Source organism: Panthera onca, chromosome A2 (assembly GCF_046562875.1).
Source record: "Panthera onca isolate mPanOnc1 chromosome A2, mPanOnc1 haplotype 2, whole genome shotgun sequence".
In the NCBI taxonomy this organism is placed as follows: domain Eukaryota; kingdom Metazoa; phylum Chordata; class Mammalia; order Carnivora; family Felidae; genus Panthera; species Panthera onca.
Window position 1 is genome coordinate 55,998,560 of NC_138340.1, and position 18,168 is coordinate 56,016,727.

Below are 18,168 nucleotides of genomic sequence, written 5' to 3' on the forward strand. Positions count from 1 at the left end.
TATTTAAAAATAATAACAACATGGTAAGAGCCAAACAAAACACACAGAGCCAGTCAAAGCTAAGGCTGGCAGGTTTGCACAGCCGGAGTAAGATTCTTTGATTTCACCCATTCCCTGCCCACTTCCCCCATCTCCCAGCTCTGGATGCAGGAGGGGAGGGTGAAAGTGGAGGGAGCAACACTTACAGGTCCCTCCCTCCTCTTGGCGGGGGTCTTCACCCTCATCTGCATGTGGGGAAGGTGAGGCAGGCTCAGGGCCCCAATCTTTCAGCTGCAAGCCCACGCCGCCGGGACCGCTGTGGGGGCTTGCTCTGCCAGGGACGTAGACCAGTCCCTATTCGAGGGGCTCTGGGTGATGCCCCGCACCCAAATCTTTTTTTGGTTTGGCTTGCCATGGTAACACCTGCTGGCTCACACCAGCTTTGGACCAGTCCAAGTACAATCACCTGGTAACAGTAAAGACAGAAAAGGGCAACCCTGCTTGGGAGAGCAGGGTGGGGGAAGGGGAGAGGATGCAGGGGCTGATAAGGAGTGAGCAGGCGGGTGGAGTCTGGCCCATCCCCGAAGGCCCCTCCCTAGGCTCTCAATGCTCCCACAGCCTCCCAGGCCCCAGGGCAAGACAGCCTCAGCCAAGAGACATCTCCCCCAGCCCTACTCTGGCTCCCAGCAAACTCAGGAGAGCAGTGCCCATTAGAGTCGGGAGTGTCAGGGCACAGGGGGACCATGAAGTTGTCGGCGTCTGTGACTCTGTGCAAGACTCAGTGCGTGCGGGGATGTTTGTTACTCCAGCTACGCGCGAGACACGTGTGTGACACATGTGAGATAGATATGCCTGTGTGACAGACACACGTGTGGCAGACACGCATGCGTGTTAGGGGAGGCACACGCGTGGAACGGAGACACAACTGTGTGAGAGAGGCGTGCGTGTCTGGGAGACACCCGAGCGAGAGGCACGTGTGTATGAGGCATGGGTGTGCAAGAGCGACGTGTGTGGGAGATGAGTGTGAGGACCCGGATCATGTGTGTGAGAGATGAGAGGGGGGGCAGCCCTGAGCACGGGACTTTATGACTGGGGGGATGGGGTGAGGGATGGTGGGTGCGCCCAGGCAGAGGGTGCAGGAACTTCTGGATACTGGTGTGGGTGCCTGTGTGGCAGTGAGCGTGAGGGGCGGGGGGGAACTGACGATGTGAGCGTTGACGGTGGGGGTGGTGCCCGACGACGGAGGGACCTGAGGAGCAGGGGGAGAGGGGGAGGGGGCTTAGGGAAGGAGTGGAGCCATGCTGGGGCTGGGGGGCGGTGACCGGCTGGGTGCAGCGGGAGGGAAGGGGCGGCAGCACAGGGGGCAGGGAGGGGGGGTGGCTGGGGGGACCCTGCCCGCGGACCCCGAGACCCCCCGCACCCCCCTCCCGGCGCTGGCCTCAGTGCCCGCATCCGTCCAATGGGACCGGGACCGGGATGGCGAGCCCGCGGCGGGGCGGGTGTGGACACCCCGTGGCTCCGGGCGCCCGTCCGCGGGGCGGCCGAACCGTCGGGGCGTCCGAGGGCCCCCAAGCCCACCGCGGCGAACGGCGAGCTGGCGGGGGCGCGGCGCGGGAGAGGAGGTGGGGACCCCGCGCGGCAGGGGCTCGGCGCGCACTCACCGCGGGGCGCTCCGCACGTCTGGCCGCCCGTCCGTCAGTCCGCCCGGCCGTCGGCGCGTCGAGAGCCGCGAGCCCCGGCTGTGCGCGGCGCGGGGCGGGGCGGAGGCGCGGAGGGGCGGCCCCAGTCGGCCCCGGGCCCCCTCCCCTGCCTCCGCCTCCGGGGCGGGGTCTCGCCGCGGGCCGGGGAGGGGGCCGAGCCCGTGCCTCTGGCGGCGAGCGGAGCCGTGCGAACCGACGCCCAGAGACTGCCCCCCCCCCCCGCCCCCGGCGCGTCCGCGGCGGAGCCCTGAGTACCCGACCCACCCGGCACCCCTCTTGCCCCGCCCGGTCTAAACTCCGAGTTCCTCAGCCAGCCTGGGCCTCAGTGTTCCCACCTGGGAGATGGGCTTAGCAACCGGGGCACGCTGGGAGGGCCTGAGGGTGTGGGTACCACACTGCCAAGGGGCAGGCGGTGTGATAGGGGCAGAAGGCAGGCTTCTCCGTCCCCCTTGCTGCCCACCCTGGGAGCTCCCGCGCTCCGCCTGACCTGCATGCACCCCCACACTGCTACCGCAGGTCCTTGGGCAGATGGTTCCCAGCCCCGGCTTCGGGGCAGTCCAGGTTTGTCCTTTTCCTCGGCGCATCCAGCTAGCTGCCTGTGACCCCAGTGTGACCTCAGCCTCCTCATCTCTTGAATGGGTTAACCCGGACTGGTGATGGGTAGCCCAGGAGAACCGGGTGTCATACCCACACCACAGGCCCCAACAGATAGTGAACACACTGCAAAAGGGAAACTAAAATGTCAGTTACTGTGGCTGTCATGCCCCGAGTTGAGGCAGAGTGGGGCATCCCCCGGTCTGACTAGGAGCGGACCAGGAGCCTGTGCCTGGCAGGAGGCCCCGTGGGGAGCAGGCAGTTGGCCCTGAGCTAGCCTCCCCCCACTTCCTCCCTGCCAAGGGCTCGAAACCTCATCCCCAAAACACACAAGCAAAATCTGGTGCTGCCAGTCCCACATTTAGCCCCAGAACAGCCCAGGTGGAACAGAACTGACCCTCAAACCTTTGGGCCCTGCAGGCCTGGACTCTGGCACAAGGACCCCAAGCCCCCAGTCCCTTCCCACTCTCTAGCGTCCCAAAGGCCAATCAGCCCCGAAGAGAGTCAGGATCCAGGAATTCTGTCCTTCCATCCCTCTCTGTCCCTCTCCTTGCCATCTTCTGTCTCCCGATTTCTCTTTTTATTGTGGCAAAAGTCACAACAGCATAAAATTCGCCATTTTAACCATTTTAAAGTGTCCAATTCAGGGGCATTTAGAACATTCACAACTTTCTCTGTGGTCCTCTCTTGGCCACGTCATCTTTACCTGTCTGTCCGTCTGTCTCTGTCTCTCTCTCTGTTGCTGTGAATCAACTTCTATCTGCATGAATCTTGGCCGGGTCTCTCTCTCTCAGGTCTCTCACTCTTCCCCCACTTTGTCTCTCCTTTCCATGTCTCTGTCCGTGCCTCTGTCTCTGCTTTCATACCACTCTGTCTCTCCATCTGACTCTCTCTTCCTTGGTCTCTTCATTTCCCTATGACTCTATCTCTTGGTCTCCTTGTGTTTCTCAGTCCCGGGGCCACACCTCTAGGACCCAAAGCCCAGACCAGGACCTCCAAGGACCGTCTTCCACTTGCCCGGAGACAGGTAGCCCAACAGTTGCCACCTCCCATCTGGGCAGCAGCCGTGTCCCCCCACCCCCACCCAGAGTCCTCGCTGTAGCCCGGGACAAGGATAAGGCCGCCAAGAGCAAAGGCAGAGAGAAGGGAAGCCACTTGTTCAAGGTCACGTGGCTGGGAGGAGACGAAGCCAGGAAGTGCCCAGGGGCGAAGACGGGGCTGACCACAGAAGAGCCAGGAGGGGATGGAGGGCCAAAGCCTGAACTGAGAACGTCGGTCCAGCCTGCCCCAGCTTTCTGTCTAACCCTGGGCTCTCTGGCCCTTTTGCCAGCTGGAGCTTGCTTTTCCCCAAGGGCCTTTGCACATACCCGCATCCTCATGACTGGCTCATCCACGTCACTACCCTAAGACCCCGGCAGAGGTGGAAACTACCATGCTCTCACTGTCTACCCTCTCTACTCTCCAGAGTACTTGTCACTAGCTGACTTTTTTTCTTCATTTAAAAGCGACTGTAGGCAGCATAGCCTGCGGTTAAGAACTCCACCACTCACCAGCTGTGTGACTTTGAGCCCGTTGCTGCACCTCTCTGGGCCTTGAATTCCTCAACTGTAAAATGAGCAGAAGGACGACAGGGCCTATCTCAAGGGGCTATTGGGAGGATTAAGTGAATCAAAAAATAAAAGTACTGTGAAGAGGGCTTAGCCCAAGGGAGTGTTTAGCAAATAGCTAATGAGTGAGTGATAGATTGAATCCTTCCTTCTGTCAGCAGGGGAGGAGTCCTGGGGCATAGAAGGCACTGGGCCTTGCCTCCCTTGCACCGAAACTCACCTAACTCACCGCCCCCTGGCGAGGCTCCCTTCCCCCCCTTCCCCCACCCCCACCCCCCACAGGTCCCAGGCCTGGAGGAGAGGCAGTGAGCCAAGATTTGGCCTCACCTTGCAGCGGAGGCGGAACCAAGGCCTGGCCAGCTTTCACAAGATAAAGTGGAGACACGTTGCCCGTCCTCTGTTATCTGAGCTGCAGATGTGGCCAAGGCAGCTGACTCCTCGGAGTCCTGCCAGGGCTGTTATCACACACAGAGTGCGCATCACCCACCAGGAATTTGGGGCCCGGGGCCTGGCCGAGACGCCAGGGTTGGAGGAAGTTCCAGGCCGATAAGGCGCAGATAGTGCTCACAGTGGGCAGCGGAGTTTTTCACATCAGCGACAATGTGACCAGCCCCCCGGGCACCGAGGCGCCGCGGCTCGCAGGCCCGGAGCACACCTGTACCCCCTGGCCAGCGGGGCTGGGGAGGAGAAGGCTCGGCTCAGGCTCAGGCTCACTGGGCTTCATGAGACGGAGTCCTCGCTCGGGTGGCCTCCGGGAGGTCACCACACCTCTCCCGTTTCTCTGAGAAACGGGAATAACGATAACACCCCCATACAACAATAGCCTAGGGTCTAGGAGCAGTGAATTTGCAGCCAAATGGCCTTGATTTGAAGCCACATCCCCATATGACGTTGAGCAAGTGGCTTCAACCCTCTGGCCTCAGCGCCCTCATCTATAAAATACTTGCTGCTTCATAGGATAGTTTTGAAGTCAAGATGCGGAGAGCAGAGTTTGGCGTGTGATAAGCCCTCAATTAAATGTTGTTGTTGGAGCACCTGGGTGGCTCAATCGGTTAAGCGACCGACTTCAGCTTGGGTCACGATCTCACCACTCATGGGTTCGGAGCCTGACACTGGGCTCTCTGCTGTCTGCGCAGAGCCCACTTTGGATCCTCTGTCCCCTGCCCCTCCCCCTTTCATTCTCTCTCTCTCTCTCTCTCTCTCTCTCTCTCTCACTGTTTCAAAAATAAATAAACCTAAATTTATTTTTAAGATTTGTTGGTGTTAATTGCACACAGCCGAAACCAACGTGAGCCCGCAACCCACCTGCGTGCAGACAGCACGGGGCTGCCCACTCCTTGAATGATGGGCCTGGGACTCCACACCAGAACTTCCCCAGCCGCCACTTCTGAGAGCTGATGGGAGGGGATGGGAGACCCCTTCCTCTGCGCTGGGTTCACTTAGTCGTAGCTCCTGCCGTCCCTCCAACATCTGTTGTGGCCACAGTGACTGGACAGTATGAGGCAGCTGTGTGTCCCTGGCCACAAAGAAAGCTAGGAGAGAGGGTGTTTGGGCCCAGCCAGACCGCCAAAAGGGAGAATCCCACAAATACGGGAACGATATTCAAGGATGATGGTGATGATTTGCAGACAGAGGCTCTCCTCACCCAGGGAGGAGGCATTGCCTGCCATCCTGCTGTCCAACTGAGACCCAGGGCGGCATCTACACTCAAGCTCTGGAACAAGGCAGTCCTGGAGAATCACCCAGGCCCCTTTTTCTTTTTTTTTTTTCAAATACCAATGTCTGCATTCTACTCCAGAACAATTAAATCTATGTCTCCGTGGGTGCGGCGAGGCCTCGGTATTTTTTCTAACCCCCAGCCGACTGTAAGGAACAGCCAAGAATGGAAAACACTGCTTCAAGGACTTCCCTCTGGCTTTCATCTTCCGGCTGTGCCCCTCCCCAAGGAGAGACCAAGGAACTGTGCCCACCTGGGGCCCATGACGACTCACACCAGTCCTTGAATTCCCTCCCGAGTGGCCCTGAGCCCCAGGGTTTGTGCTGGCTTCTTCCACTCATCCCTCCCTCTCCCCAGGAGTGAGCCATAGCACCAGTGGACACATCCCAGGCCCGAAGGGTGGCTGCGGGCAGCTGCCGGCAGGTGACATGAATGACGTTCCCAATCCATGGGCACACAATCGGTCCTTGGAACCCAGGCCCGGACCTCACCCGGTCCTCCGGCCTCTGCCCCCACGCACACCCCTGTCTCTACTCTTCAACCCAGTGAAGAGCTGATTATACACCAGGAACTGATTCTACACCCCACTTCCCTGCCTTTCCATCCACCTGAAAGCTGTTCCATCCGGAACAGTCATGCCCCACTCTTCATGTTAGAAACCTAACTGTAGACGTTTTACGCAGACCCCTGGCCTCCTAGCTAAAGACACATCCCCAGCCCCCCTGGCGGCCAGGTAGGAGGCGTGGCACCACTGAACGGAAGCAGAAGTGATGTGGCCTTCCCCTTCCCTCCCCCCTTCCTGCTGGCTGAGTGAGGACCTGGTGGTGGATAGAGAGCAGGAGAAGCCAGCCTGTAGAGCGGGCAGAAGTTGCGCTTGGGTGAAAGGAACCCCTGAGCATCGCGGAGCCACCGTACCCGGCCTGGATCATCCCCTGAAAGAGAAATAAGCTTTCAAATGCACAAGCCAGTGTCTTAGGGTTTCTTGGATAGAGCAGCCTAACCTGTACCTAACTAATAACCCCCATCCCACTTCAACCGCTGGCCCCGGTGCTCCATGAACAAGTCACAGACGCGTCGTAATGCACTGTTCTTCCACAGGCGCTGTGCTCATGGTTCCGAGGCCTCCGTGAACACCCGTGCAATCTACATCGGCCGTGGCCACCAGCCTCCTGAGTGTCCTGCACAGAACCCTCTTCTCTCCATTCCGAGTCCACGGGTTTTGTTCAGATGGAGCCGATCCTCCCTTCCGGGGAGGAGTGCGGGGCACCTGCTAAAGTAATCCGTCCAGATGAAGGGAGGAGCCCCTTTATTTCAAGCGGACTTCCTGTGTCGGAGCCCGGGAAGGAGGCGCTCCTCGTGCCGCATTGCCCAGCGGCAGGTATGAGCCTGTGGCATGGGAGCCACTGCGTAGGGAAGCCTGCTAAGAAGGAAACACCAGCTCAGAGGAAAGCCGGGCAGAGAGGAGAGAGAGACGGCTTTCGGATGGCCTAGCATTTAAGCACCTGATTATAGCTTGGCCTGGCCAAGCCACCTCTGGATGTTTCAGTCACAAAGGCCAATACATCCCCTTTGGGGCTTCAGCCCATTTCAGTTGGGGCTCTATCACTTGCACCCAAGAGTCATGACCAACAGAATTGGTCTCATCGAGGCAACGTTACCAACCACGTCTGGCGCCTGCACTCCCCAGGCTTGCTTCCGACACCGGGGCTAGTTAGCAATTAGGGATCAGATTTTATGATGTCCAGACTCTCCCCAAAGGTGCTTTGTCCTGAATGAAGGAGACAATGACTGGAATGAAAAATAAACTCCTATCTGTTAATCATACACTGCGTGCCAAGCATCGATTTGAATAGGCACCTTCTATTGATTCATTCATTTCATCCTCCAAACGATCCTAGAGATGCTGGATATTATTACCCCCATTTTACAAAGAGCTGGGCTTAGCGTCATAGCCAGGGCCCCTGCCCGGAGCTGTCTGACTCAGAGTCTGGACCCTTCGCCCTGCCCTTGCAGAGGGAGGAATGGAGCACGCTGCAGTGAGGCCGTGGGCTCCCCTTCCTCGGGTACGTGAGCAGGGACTGGGTGACCCCTTGTCACAGTGGTCGGAGGGGCTGAAGCACACAGAACGGGGTGTGCGGAGAGAAGAGGTGGGGAAAACGTTACAATTTTCCTTCTGCTCTGGGGCTTCTCTGCACTTTCCCAAGCTGTCTGCTTCTTACAGGAAAGCTGGCCAGCCCGACGCCTCCCATCTGGGAATGGTCAGCCCCTACCTCCTCGAAGCCCGGCTCGCTCGGCTCATTCGTGACTCACTCCCACCCGTCTCTCCGCCTGGTGTGATGAAATTTCTGGCACTTCTGAAAAGTTCTGGTCACCCCAGACAAGACTTGGTTCAGCCTTGCCGTTTAAGCCAGCTCTCCTGGCAGTGGGCAAGACCCACTGAGCGCTGAGCTCAGAGGCTGAGATCTACCCAGTGGGCTGCAGGGTCTCAGAGCCCCTTCCCTACTGGAGCAGCCCAGAGAGGGAAGGGATTTGCTTAAGGCCACACAGTGAAGCCCAAAGGGGCCGAAAGGGGCCCTCGAGACGGCGAAAGCAGCCAAGAGACAGGAGGCCTGGTCCCAGCAAGCGTTTTGTCTGCTCTGAGCCTCAGTTTTCCCACTTGTGAAATGGGAGAGGCTGGCTCTGATTTTAATAAATAAGTTGGAGAAAACATACAATAGAACAGTTAACATCAGCAGATCTACCTTCGCAAGAGAACGCCTTCCAGCTGATTTTGTTCTATACGTATGTGTGTATATATAGGAAAGTGTGCATATGCATGGACGTATTTACACACAGATGTGTGCAAATTCTAACGGACATTTTTTTTTCTGCTCCATTTTCCTCTCCATATATCGTAGCCATTTTTCTATGTCAATAATGTATCTACACAATCACTGTCAACAGCTGCAGAGAATTCCACTGTCTGCTTTCACCACAGTTTACTTATTTGACCCTCCACTGATCATTCCTAGTTTTCTTTATTATAAAAACTGATTTGGGGCGCCTGGGTGGCTCGGTTGGTTAAGCGTCCGACTCTTGGTTTCAGCTCAGATCATGATCTCACGGTTCGTGAGTTCCAGCCCCACGTCAGGCTCCACAGCTGGCAGTGTGGAGCCTACTTGGGATTCTCTCTCTCTCTCTCTCTCTCTCTCTCTCTCTCCCTATCTCTCTCTCCCCCCCTCGCACTGTCTCTGTCTGTCTCAAAATAAATAAATAAACTTAAAAAAAATTAAAAGCTGATTGGGAAAACAACCCTCAATCTGTGTATTTGGACACTTGTCCCCTTCCAAGAAGTTGCAAGGGCAAAAGGCGTGTACATTTTTAACTACTTTTGAGATATACTGCCAAGGACCCTCCCCGGAAGTTGTACAAATTTCCTCCCACCAATAATGGTGAGAATACCACCCCTGGGTGTTCTCAGTCTTGCTGATGTTTAGTCCATCTCTTCGGTGAAGGTAGTATTCTGTTATTTGAAGTTGACCATCTTTTTAAACAGTTACCAACCACCTGTGTTTCTTCTAGAAGTTCCGTACATATTCGTCATTCATTTCCACTAGTGAAGTGTTCAACTTTAGCTCGACCATTTTTAATCATTCTTTATATAGTAGGAGAGCTGGCCCTTCATCTCCCACGCACACGCAGCAAACACCCCTGTTTTAACTTTGGTGCTGTACTTTTTTTTACATACAGAACCTGTAAACTGTGATGTAGAAAAACCTACCGCTATTTTCCTTTGTGCCTGGAAAGGCTTTCCCCATTCTAAGGTAGACATAGTAAGCTGCCTATATTCTCTTACGGTACCTTTTCACCCATCCATCCATCTTTCATTCATTGTTGCCCTTGCATCTAACCCCAAGGCCTCTGGCCACCCCACCCCGCACAGCTGGCAGCTGGGTCGACCCCTCCAACACACTGCCTTGCTGTGGGGCAGAAATTTCCAGTAATCCCTGGAAGCTTCCCCTTCTAGGAATGTGTGGAGGGAAGGCATCTCTGCTTAAATAACAAATCTTGGCCTCTGAGACTCAAAACAATCTCTGGTTACCTGACAGGGCTTGCCCAAGCAGTCCTCGGATATCAAAAAGGTTAGAATGCGGATAATTATGGCCACCAGGAAGGCGCATCACAGACCTCCTGCTTCAGGCGGCACAGGTGGCTGCCCATCCCTGTAGAGCCACCACTGCATTTCTGCTGAGACCACAGTGAGCTGGTCCCCACTCCACCCCTCCCCGTGACTACTAATGCAGGATCATTCCAGCAAGACCCAGGCTTCCCCCAGCAGGAAACTGGCTGAGGGCTCCCCCTCATCCGGCCTGAAGCTTTCAGGAATTGCGCCACATTCTGAGATGCTTCCTCCCCGTCCTTCTCCCTTCCCCGTCTCTTGTAGCAAGTGTCTGAGCTGCACTGGCCTGAGTGTCTCCTGCCTTCTCCTGCTCCCTCTCCCAGTAATGTCCTCTCGCATCTATCCTGTCTTGGCAAAATTAGTTTTGGCTTCTTGACCTAAACTAATGAGATGATAAAGGTAGTAACTAAAGTCGTCACTGTTACATGCTTATAAAGCTCGGCTACAGCCATCTCTCTTGTATCCCTCTCTCACACGCTGGAGGTTAAATGCTGTTCCCACTTTACAGATGAGAAGACTGAGGCTCAGAGACAGGATCTCTGTCTTTGGTCAAAATCCAGGCTCTCTCCTTCCCACCAGGAATCTGGGGAGAGCCCCGTGGCCCCCGGGAGTACCAAGGTCTTCAGTCTGGGCATCCGGGTCCGTAGCATTTCCCCTGGGGCCACAGCCCAGAAGGCTCTGTGTTTGCTCCTCCAACTCTGAGACCCTTGGGCCCCTCTAAGCCGTAGGAATGTCAGGCAGACAGTGCCCAGAACCCCCTTCCCTGGGTGCAAGGAGCCCAGGTCCCCCTGCCCCAACCGAACTCAGAGGAAGGAGCCAGAAACTCAGCTATGGGATGGGAAGGCAGCATGTCCATTCTTAGGCAACTTTAGGTGTTGAGCAAAAATCACACACAGAGTGGTGATTGCCTTCTTCAATTCCAGTCGTGCCCTCTGTTGCTCCAGACTTTCCTTCTCTTCTTCAGTCAGAGCCCCAAGGCTGCTATTGTCCACGCCAAGCCACCCCAGCAACTCCGGTACCCCGCGGAGAGCTCGTCCTGTCCCCCTCCCAGGGCTGGGCCAAGCTGAGCACAGGACCCGGGGGCGGTCTGCACAGCCCAGAGAGCATTCACCTTCCACATTCCAACCTTTAGACTTCAGGTAATGTGATCCAAGGTAGAGGCAGTTATTTCATGCCAACACACACTGACTCCAGGATCTCTCAACTTCCCAGCTGAGCACACAGAGCTCCTTGGCTCTGCGCTAACCCAACTGGGCTCCGGAACCTGTGAGCCGGCCAGGCCATCTGTCCTGGGCATCTGCACTGAGCTGCCCTCTGGTCCCTTTCCAACCCACGCAGTTCTCCCTGAAGCCTGCCGGGCCTCGTCTTCCTTCCACCCTCCTCACTGAGGCCCTGATAAGGCAGCCGGCAGGGGACTCACACCCTCTGCAGCACGTCAGCCAGCTGGCTCCGACCCCAGGGGGCAAAGGAGGTCCCCAGTGAGGTATATCTTAATCCCGCATCACTATCTGTCCAGCCCTGGCCTCCTGACACGCTCGGGACGTGGGCCCAGTCTTGGCTTCACACACCTGATCTCCACTCACCCTGAACCCCCCCCCCCCCCCAACGGAATCCTTCCTCAGTGTTCATCCATCCCTCTGTTCTGGAGCGACGCTGCTTGGGTTCGAGCCCAAGCTCTGCCACTGACTAGCTATGTGACCTGGGAACGTTCCCTATGTCTCAGGGTTCGTAGCTGGAAAGTAACCTCCAACAGCAGCGTGCTCTTGTGAGGACTGAAGGGGCTAATACGTGGGAAATGCTTAGGAGGCTGCTTCCACACGGCAAGTGCTCAGTGAGTTCTGGCTATTCACTCAACAGGTCTTTCCTGAGCACCCACTCTCAGCACTCTCACCCACTCTCAAGCATGGGGCCCAGCAGGCGGGCAGACTCCCCCTTGCCGTCACGGAGCCTGCAACGGATATAAATTCAGCAGCCTCACCAACAAACAGTAAGAAGCACCCTGAAGAGGCCATGCAGGAGAGGCGGCGTGGGGCAGTGGTCAGCCCACAGGTGCTGGCGCCTCAGTGTCTGGGTCCTAGCTGCATGATGACCGGGGGAGGCTCCCAACCTCTCTGCACCTCATTTCCTCCTCTATACATGGGGACAATGGCGCCTAACTCATCAGGTTTCCTGAGGGTTACATGCGCTCACAGGTGGGCAGGACCTTTACAGGGCCAGGCACATGGTAAATGCTTAAGGAAAGTGCTCCCTGGGGGTGCTGTGGAAACTGGGGCACTTTTTGAAGGTAGGGCTGTGGGACAGAGGATGTGGCAGGCAAGGGGCCACAGGAAGAATTAGGCACTTCTTCTCAGAGCAAGGGGAGTCCTTGGAGAATTTCAATGGAGCCCCCAACGAGGCGGGTGGTAGACTCCAGGTGGGAGATGATAGGGTTCAGACGGGGGTAGTGGCCCCGGGAGGTGACAGGATCGGAGAGATACTGAGAAGAGAGACTGCGCACTCACGTGGGCGTCTCACCAATGCAAACAGGAACGTTTACAGTATGTTTGCTTACATCAGTTCCAAAAACAGCCCGAACTAAATAACAATATGAGAAGGTATTAACTTGGTGAGACTTTGCAGCTGGGGAGGGGCTCAGGAGAGGATGTGATGTTGGGAGCCAGGAAAGGGAGTGGCAGGGATGACTCCCCAGCTTCTGGTTCAGGAGGTGCCCCTGATTAGCTGGGGAGGGGTGCTGGTGTGCAAATCACAGTGCACTTGACTCAAACAGGCTTAAGCCCAAAGAAGGGAGATGGTAAATTCCATAAAAGAGCAGAGGGATGGACTTCAAGCATAGCTGGATCCAGGTCTGCAAATGTCTCCAGGAACAAGTTTCTCTCCCCTTGTCCCTCAGCTCTCCTCCCCTCTCCTCCATTTACCACCAAAAGCACCTCTCCTGGTGACCAAATTTCCCAGCAGCTCCCGCCTCCAACCCTTTCCATCCAGACAAAATGAAACACTAGTCCCCTCATCTTAAAGTTCTCTCTGATTGGAGGGTCTTAAGTCAGGTGCCCAGGCCTAAACCAATCACTGCAGCCAGAAGAATGGGCTGTGCTGATTGGCTCAGCCCAGGTCCTATGCTCTCCCGTAAAAGCCTGAAGCAGGGGTGAGATGAACTTCTAAATGGAAACTGGGGGCGGCTGCCAGATGCTGGAGAGGAATCCATGAATGGCCCCGGCAGGGTGGGTGACTTGCAGCCTTGGACCTGAAGCTGATTTTTGTCGACATTAGATTCAGACAGTGTCAGATAATAGCACATATTTTTAAAACATGTTCTCTGTAAAATCCCCAACAGTCACAAGGGGACTTCATCAAGTTTGTCAGTGATTGGCTGTCAGCCAAGGGAGCCCCTGGCTAACCCAGCCAATGAGAGCCCAGAGATTCCTGGATCTCACACGTCATTGACTCACACTAGGCTGGGTACCAGGGGCCAGGCGCAGCGCAAAATGCCAAAATGCGTCTGATAGGAAAGTCCTCGCCTGTGGTTGGTGACTAATAATAAAACAAGCAGGTTACGCCCATTGCAAAACTGTTAAGCCGGCAGGAGGGAATGTGATACGAGCCCAGTGTCTGATTCCAGTTATGTGGAAATACCAGAATGGGGGACTCTGAGAGACAGAGACTACCAGACCTAGAAATCCTCTCCTGCGCCCCTCCTTAGCTGCAAGCCCTCTCCAGTTTATGCATCCTCAAATTGTTATTGAGTTCGGGCTGGTTGTGAACTTGACGTAAGCAGACACACTGTAAATGTTCCTATTTGCATCGATGAGAGCCCCCTATCAGTGCCTGTAGCCGTTCCTTTCTTTCTTTTTAGTGCTGTATAGTATTCCTCCGACTGGCTAACACAGAGCGATTCTCTCGTCTACGGCTGTTTAGGTTGTTTTCTGGGTTTTCTTTCCTCTTAACAAATAGTGCTGCTGTAATGATCCTTGTACCGGTCTTCCCGTGACATTTGTTTTAGTGCTCTAGGGCCAGCGGCCAGGAGAGGGAGCGCTGAGTCATGGGGTGTGCACATGTTCAAGTTCACCGGCTCATGCCAGACTGTTGTTTCAGAGTGTTCGTACCCATCCCGCCAGCTGCTGCTGAGGGCTGCACCTCCTTGAAAACCCTTGTCAACATTTGCCCACGCAGTAGGTGTGAGATGGTATCTCGGTGCGGTTTTCATTTCCGTGTCCCTTGTCACTAACGAGGATGAGCATCTTGACATGTGTTTTTCAGCCATCTGCGTTGCCTCTTTTATGAAATTTCTGCGTATGTATTTTGCCCCTAAAAAACATTGTATTCTTCTTGGAAATCACTGATTTCTAAAGCACAGTCCGGCCATGTGACTCCCCGCCTTTAAGCCCTTCTGTGACTCCCAGGGGGCCTCAGAGTAAAGCTCATGCCCAGTGGCCTGGCCAACAAGGCCCTACAGTGGTTTGGCTCCCATCTGTGTCTCCATTCTTGATAGGAGCTGTTTCCTGACACTCTCTTCTCACATTCTCCCCTCCCCTCTTCCACTTGCTTGCCTACACCCTGCTTCTGCAACCTTCCAGCTCCTGCTTGCTCTGGGTCACTGCCAGAAAATGCCTCCCTCTCCCTACGGACCCCACATCCTTGCCTGGCTACTTCTTTCTCAGCCTTCGAGTCTCAGCTAAAACATCACCTCCTCCAGGGAACCCTCCTGGCTTCTCCCCACCCCCACCCAGACTGTAGGGCCACAGCGCCTGCTCACTCTGTCTCAGGGCCACCACCCCGGTGCCGGAAACTGGACGGCAAACTCCCTGAGGGCCAAGACAGTGACTGCTCTGCAGGCTTATATTCCTGGTAACTGGAAATGTGGCCACAGTCGGCCAGCTCTCTAAGAATCTGTGGAAGAGGGAGAAGGAGGGAGGGATGGCAGGGGCAGCACGGGACTGTTAAAGAGAAGGGCTTTCACCAACGCAGACCCTGGGAGGGACCCAGGGGCCACTAGGATCCAACACTAAGGTGGAGGAGGGGAACTGGGTCCTGCCTCCCCCGCTGACGGATGGAGCTTTCTAGACAAGCCTGATATCTTCTCTGTCTCAGTTTCCCCATCTCAAAGAAGGGATCCCCAGCCTTCTTCCCATCAGAGATGTGCCCCTGGATGGCCGGCCTGAGGTCTGACCTACAATTTCAGGCCCAGTGAGCTGGCAGACCCCGGGCCAGACAAAGGGGCCTTGTTCCCAGCCTCTTTCACGGAAACTCCCCCCCAACAGCTTGGCCCCAGCTGAACAAAACCACATGCCAACACGTGGGAGGAGGGGGTGGGTGTGCAGGCAGCATCCCAGCACCCCTCTCAACTCCAGGCCCTGCCCAGAGTGCCAGAGGCCACAGACGCTGAGGAGAGCTCCCCTTCTGCTGCCCCCCACACCCCCAGCCACTCTCGTCTGAGTCTCCTGTGGGGCAGGGGGAGCCAGCCAGAGCGTGTGCCCTCTTCTCCTGTCAAGCAAGGCTCACAACAACCCTCCAGGCAGGCCTTGCCACCAGGCCCACTTAGCAGATGAGAAATGCGGGAGGCTTAGAGGTCATGGTCACGAGCCCTGGGCTCAGCCAGGAGAGGCAGAGGGCGGACCACACGTGGGCAGCCTGACTCCACTGCTCTGCTGCCCTGAGGGGTCCTGCCTGGGACCACACCCCAGAGCACTCTCTGCCATCAAGGTGGGCTGCAGGGGGCATCCTCTTCCACCAGACCTCACCCTGGCCTCCCTGCAAGAACACGCGGGCCGTGCGGCTTCCCCTCAGAGAGTCCGAGAATGGAAAGGGACAGGGTGTCAGCGCCGGCCTGCTCGACAGCTTCCAGGGGAGGAGGGGGAGGCCCCAGCCCCACTTGCCACTTCACATCTGGAAATCTGAGTATCCACCCTGCCTGCCTGCCAGCCCTCAGAAGGTCTCCTGCAAAGAACTCAAGTTCCCAGCCTGCCACCCACAAGCTGTGTGATGCGGGGCAAGGGCCTCCCCTCTCTGAGCCTCCATTTTCTCACCCTCGAAATGTGAGTGAGGGCTGGGGGGGGTGGGGGAGTGGGGGGGGGGGTTGGGGACAGCACAACACGGAGAGTGTGCCAAAGCCGAGGCCACTCGATCCCCCGGAGTGGCAGAGGGAAAATAATGGAAGATCAAGTGTGGGCAAGAAAGTGAAGCAACTGGAATTCTTGTCCACCGCTGGTGGGAGTCTCACATGGTACAATCATTTTAGGAAACTATTTGGTGGGATTGACTAAAGCTGAGCACATGCACAGCCTATGACCCAGAAATTCCACTCTTGAGTGTCGACTCCAGAGGAGGACAGCATGTGTCCTCCAGAAGTGAGGACAAGACCTTGGTCCCCAGCAGCCCTGTTCGTGATTCCCCAGCCCAGACACCCACGCAAAACGTCCAACAGCAGCAGGATGGAGATGCAGGTCGCGGCGCGTTCGCACAGCCGAGGGTACCGCAGCGCGGCGAAAGCAAAGAGTTCACGGCCACGCGCACCAACACGGATGTAGCTCACTAATACAGCTCCGAGCTCAAGTCGGGCTCAACAGATTACACACGTATGAGTCCGTTGTTTACCAAGTTCGACAACGGGCAGAACGAATCCCTTGCCGTTAGGAGTTGGGAGCAGGTCCGCTGTGTGCGGTGGTGACCAGAAGGGGGCACGGGGGCGACTCTCAGGGGGCCGGCTGGGTTCTGCTTCTTGATCTGAGTGCCAGTTTCATGACTGGGTTTGATTTGTGAAAATCCAGCATGCACACACTTAGGACGGAGGCCTAAGGAGTTAATAAAGGACAGGGCTGCGGGGTAAGCTGCGATGTCCCTCACTGGTCCGCTTCTTCTTTTATTAAGACTCTAAAGGGATGGCTAGAGAGTGGCCCAGTGGCAGACAACATCCATGCCCTGCCCGTCACCTGTCAGCCCGCGAGGGACGTCACTGTGGCCTCCGTGGTCCCCGCTGCACACACCAATGTCTTCTGTTGACAAGAGAGCACCTGGCCTGCAGGACAGCCCCAGGTGCCGTGCGGTTCGTGCCTCCGGGAACAGCCTCAGCCAATAAGGGGCAGGACTGGTGGGCGCACATGCCAGCTTCCTCGGCCCATGCCGGGCAATTCTGAGGTTTGCTCTGCACAGTCCCCTCAGGGTCCCCAGCTGGCTTGCGCCCCAATTGCCTCCAATGGTGACTCTTTGGCAAACGCAGCTTTTGTTGGCTTTCTTCCTTCCCCTGTCTCACATCGTCACTGTGGTTTCTGGAATTATATCCCAAATACACTACCTGCACTCAAATCCTTGCCCCACATCATCTTTTGTAACCCTAAATGTCAGGACAAGAGAGAATGACGGAGGGAGGGTCCCCATCAGGGGAGGGAAGACAGTCCCAGATCTGACGAGAAGACCCCATGTGGCCATGGGCAAGTTACCTGCTTATCTGAGCCTGTCAGTAGCACAGGGTGCTGAGATTCTCACTTTAGCAGGAACTAGTGGTCAGGACCCAGAGCTAAGGACAAAGAAGTCCCCGAAGCCCACATTTTAAAGAAAGCCAGACGAGGTGCCTGGGTGGCTCAGTCAGTTGAGCATCCAACTTCAGCTCAGGTCATGATCTCACAGTTCATGAGTTCGAGCCCCGCATCAGGCTCTGTGCTGACAGCTCAGAGCCTGGAGCCTGCTTCAGATTCTGTGTCTCCCTCTCCCTCTCTCTCTGCCCCTCTCCTGCTCACACTCTGTCTCTCTTTCTCTCTCTCAAAAATAAATAAACATTAAAAAAAGTAAAAAGAAAGAAAGAAAGAAAGAAAGAAAGAAAGAAAGCCAGAAGCCAATGAGGGATGGAAGCAGCCTGCAGCTCCAGCCATCATCCCAGGAACCCTCTGCCCCACCCCATCAGTCTGCATATACAGACCACCAGGAGGAGGGGCATAAACTATTGCTTATGGGGGCAGGAGCCAAGCTTCCTTACCCCCCCGAAAAGTAAAGCTCCCTCAAAAGCCACATTGCTGAGGGATTGGGCAGATCTGCAAGGAGGGGGGGTGGGCACCCCACTCTCAGTTTGGATGTCATCTCTTGGAATGGACCAGGACCCCTGGGTCCTGGGCCTGTGTGCGCAGGGGAGAAGAGAGTGGGAAAGATGGGGCAGGGCAGGCAGAAGGCACAGGGACTGCCTGTCAGGGCCCACGGATGGTCACTACAATAGGGAGCCAGGTGTGGACTGTCTTGCCAGTTCCTTGCCCTATGGGGATGCCTGGCTATGGGGGGACGACAGCAGCAGGGGACCTTGCTGGGAGCAGGAAATGAGCAGGTAGGAAGGAATCCAGCGGCATCTAGGGGCTTTTTGCAGAGGGGGCTTCTCCCAATAGGGCTTCGGGAAGAATTACATGTGCCCAGGAATGTGCTGGTGGGGATGGGGCC

At 56.3% G+C, this 18,168-nt stretch overlaps 1 protein-coding gene and 1 long non-coding RNA gene across 3 annotated transcripts in view; one reads left to right on the forward strand and one right to left on the reverse strand.

The window, feature by feature from the left end:
* FBLN2 (fibulin 2) overlaps window positions 1-1,770 on the reverse strand; it is an 89,451-nt gene extending 87,681 nt beyond the window's left edge. For both annotated transcript variants that reach the window (XM_078442717.2, XM_078442716.2), the window contains exon 1: window positions 1,641-1,770. The gene's annotated coding sequence lies outside the window, so the exon portion shown is untranslated. The remainder of the gene's footprint in view (window positions 1-1,640) is intronic.
* A 13,326-nt stretch (window positions 1,771-15,096) lies between these two features.
* Window positions 15,097-17,052, forward strand: LOC132674304 (uncharacterized). Its single transcript, XR_009608484.2, has 2 exons — window positions 15,097-15,785; window positions 16,618-17,052. It is a non-coding gene; the product is annotated as an uncharacterized LOC132674304 (long non-coding RNA).
* Window positions 17,053-18,168: the final 1,116 nt, after the last annotated feature.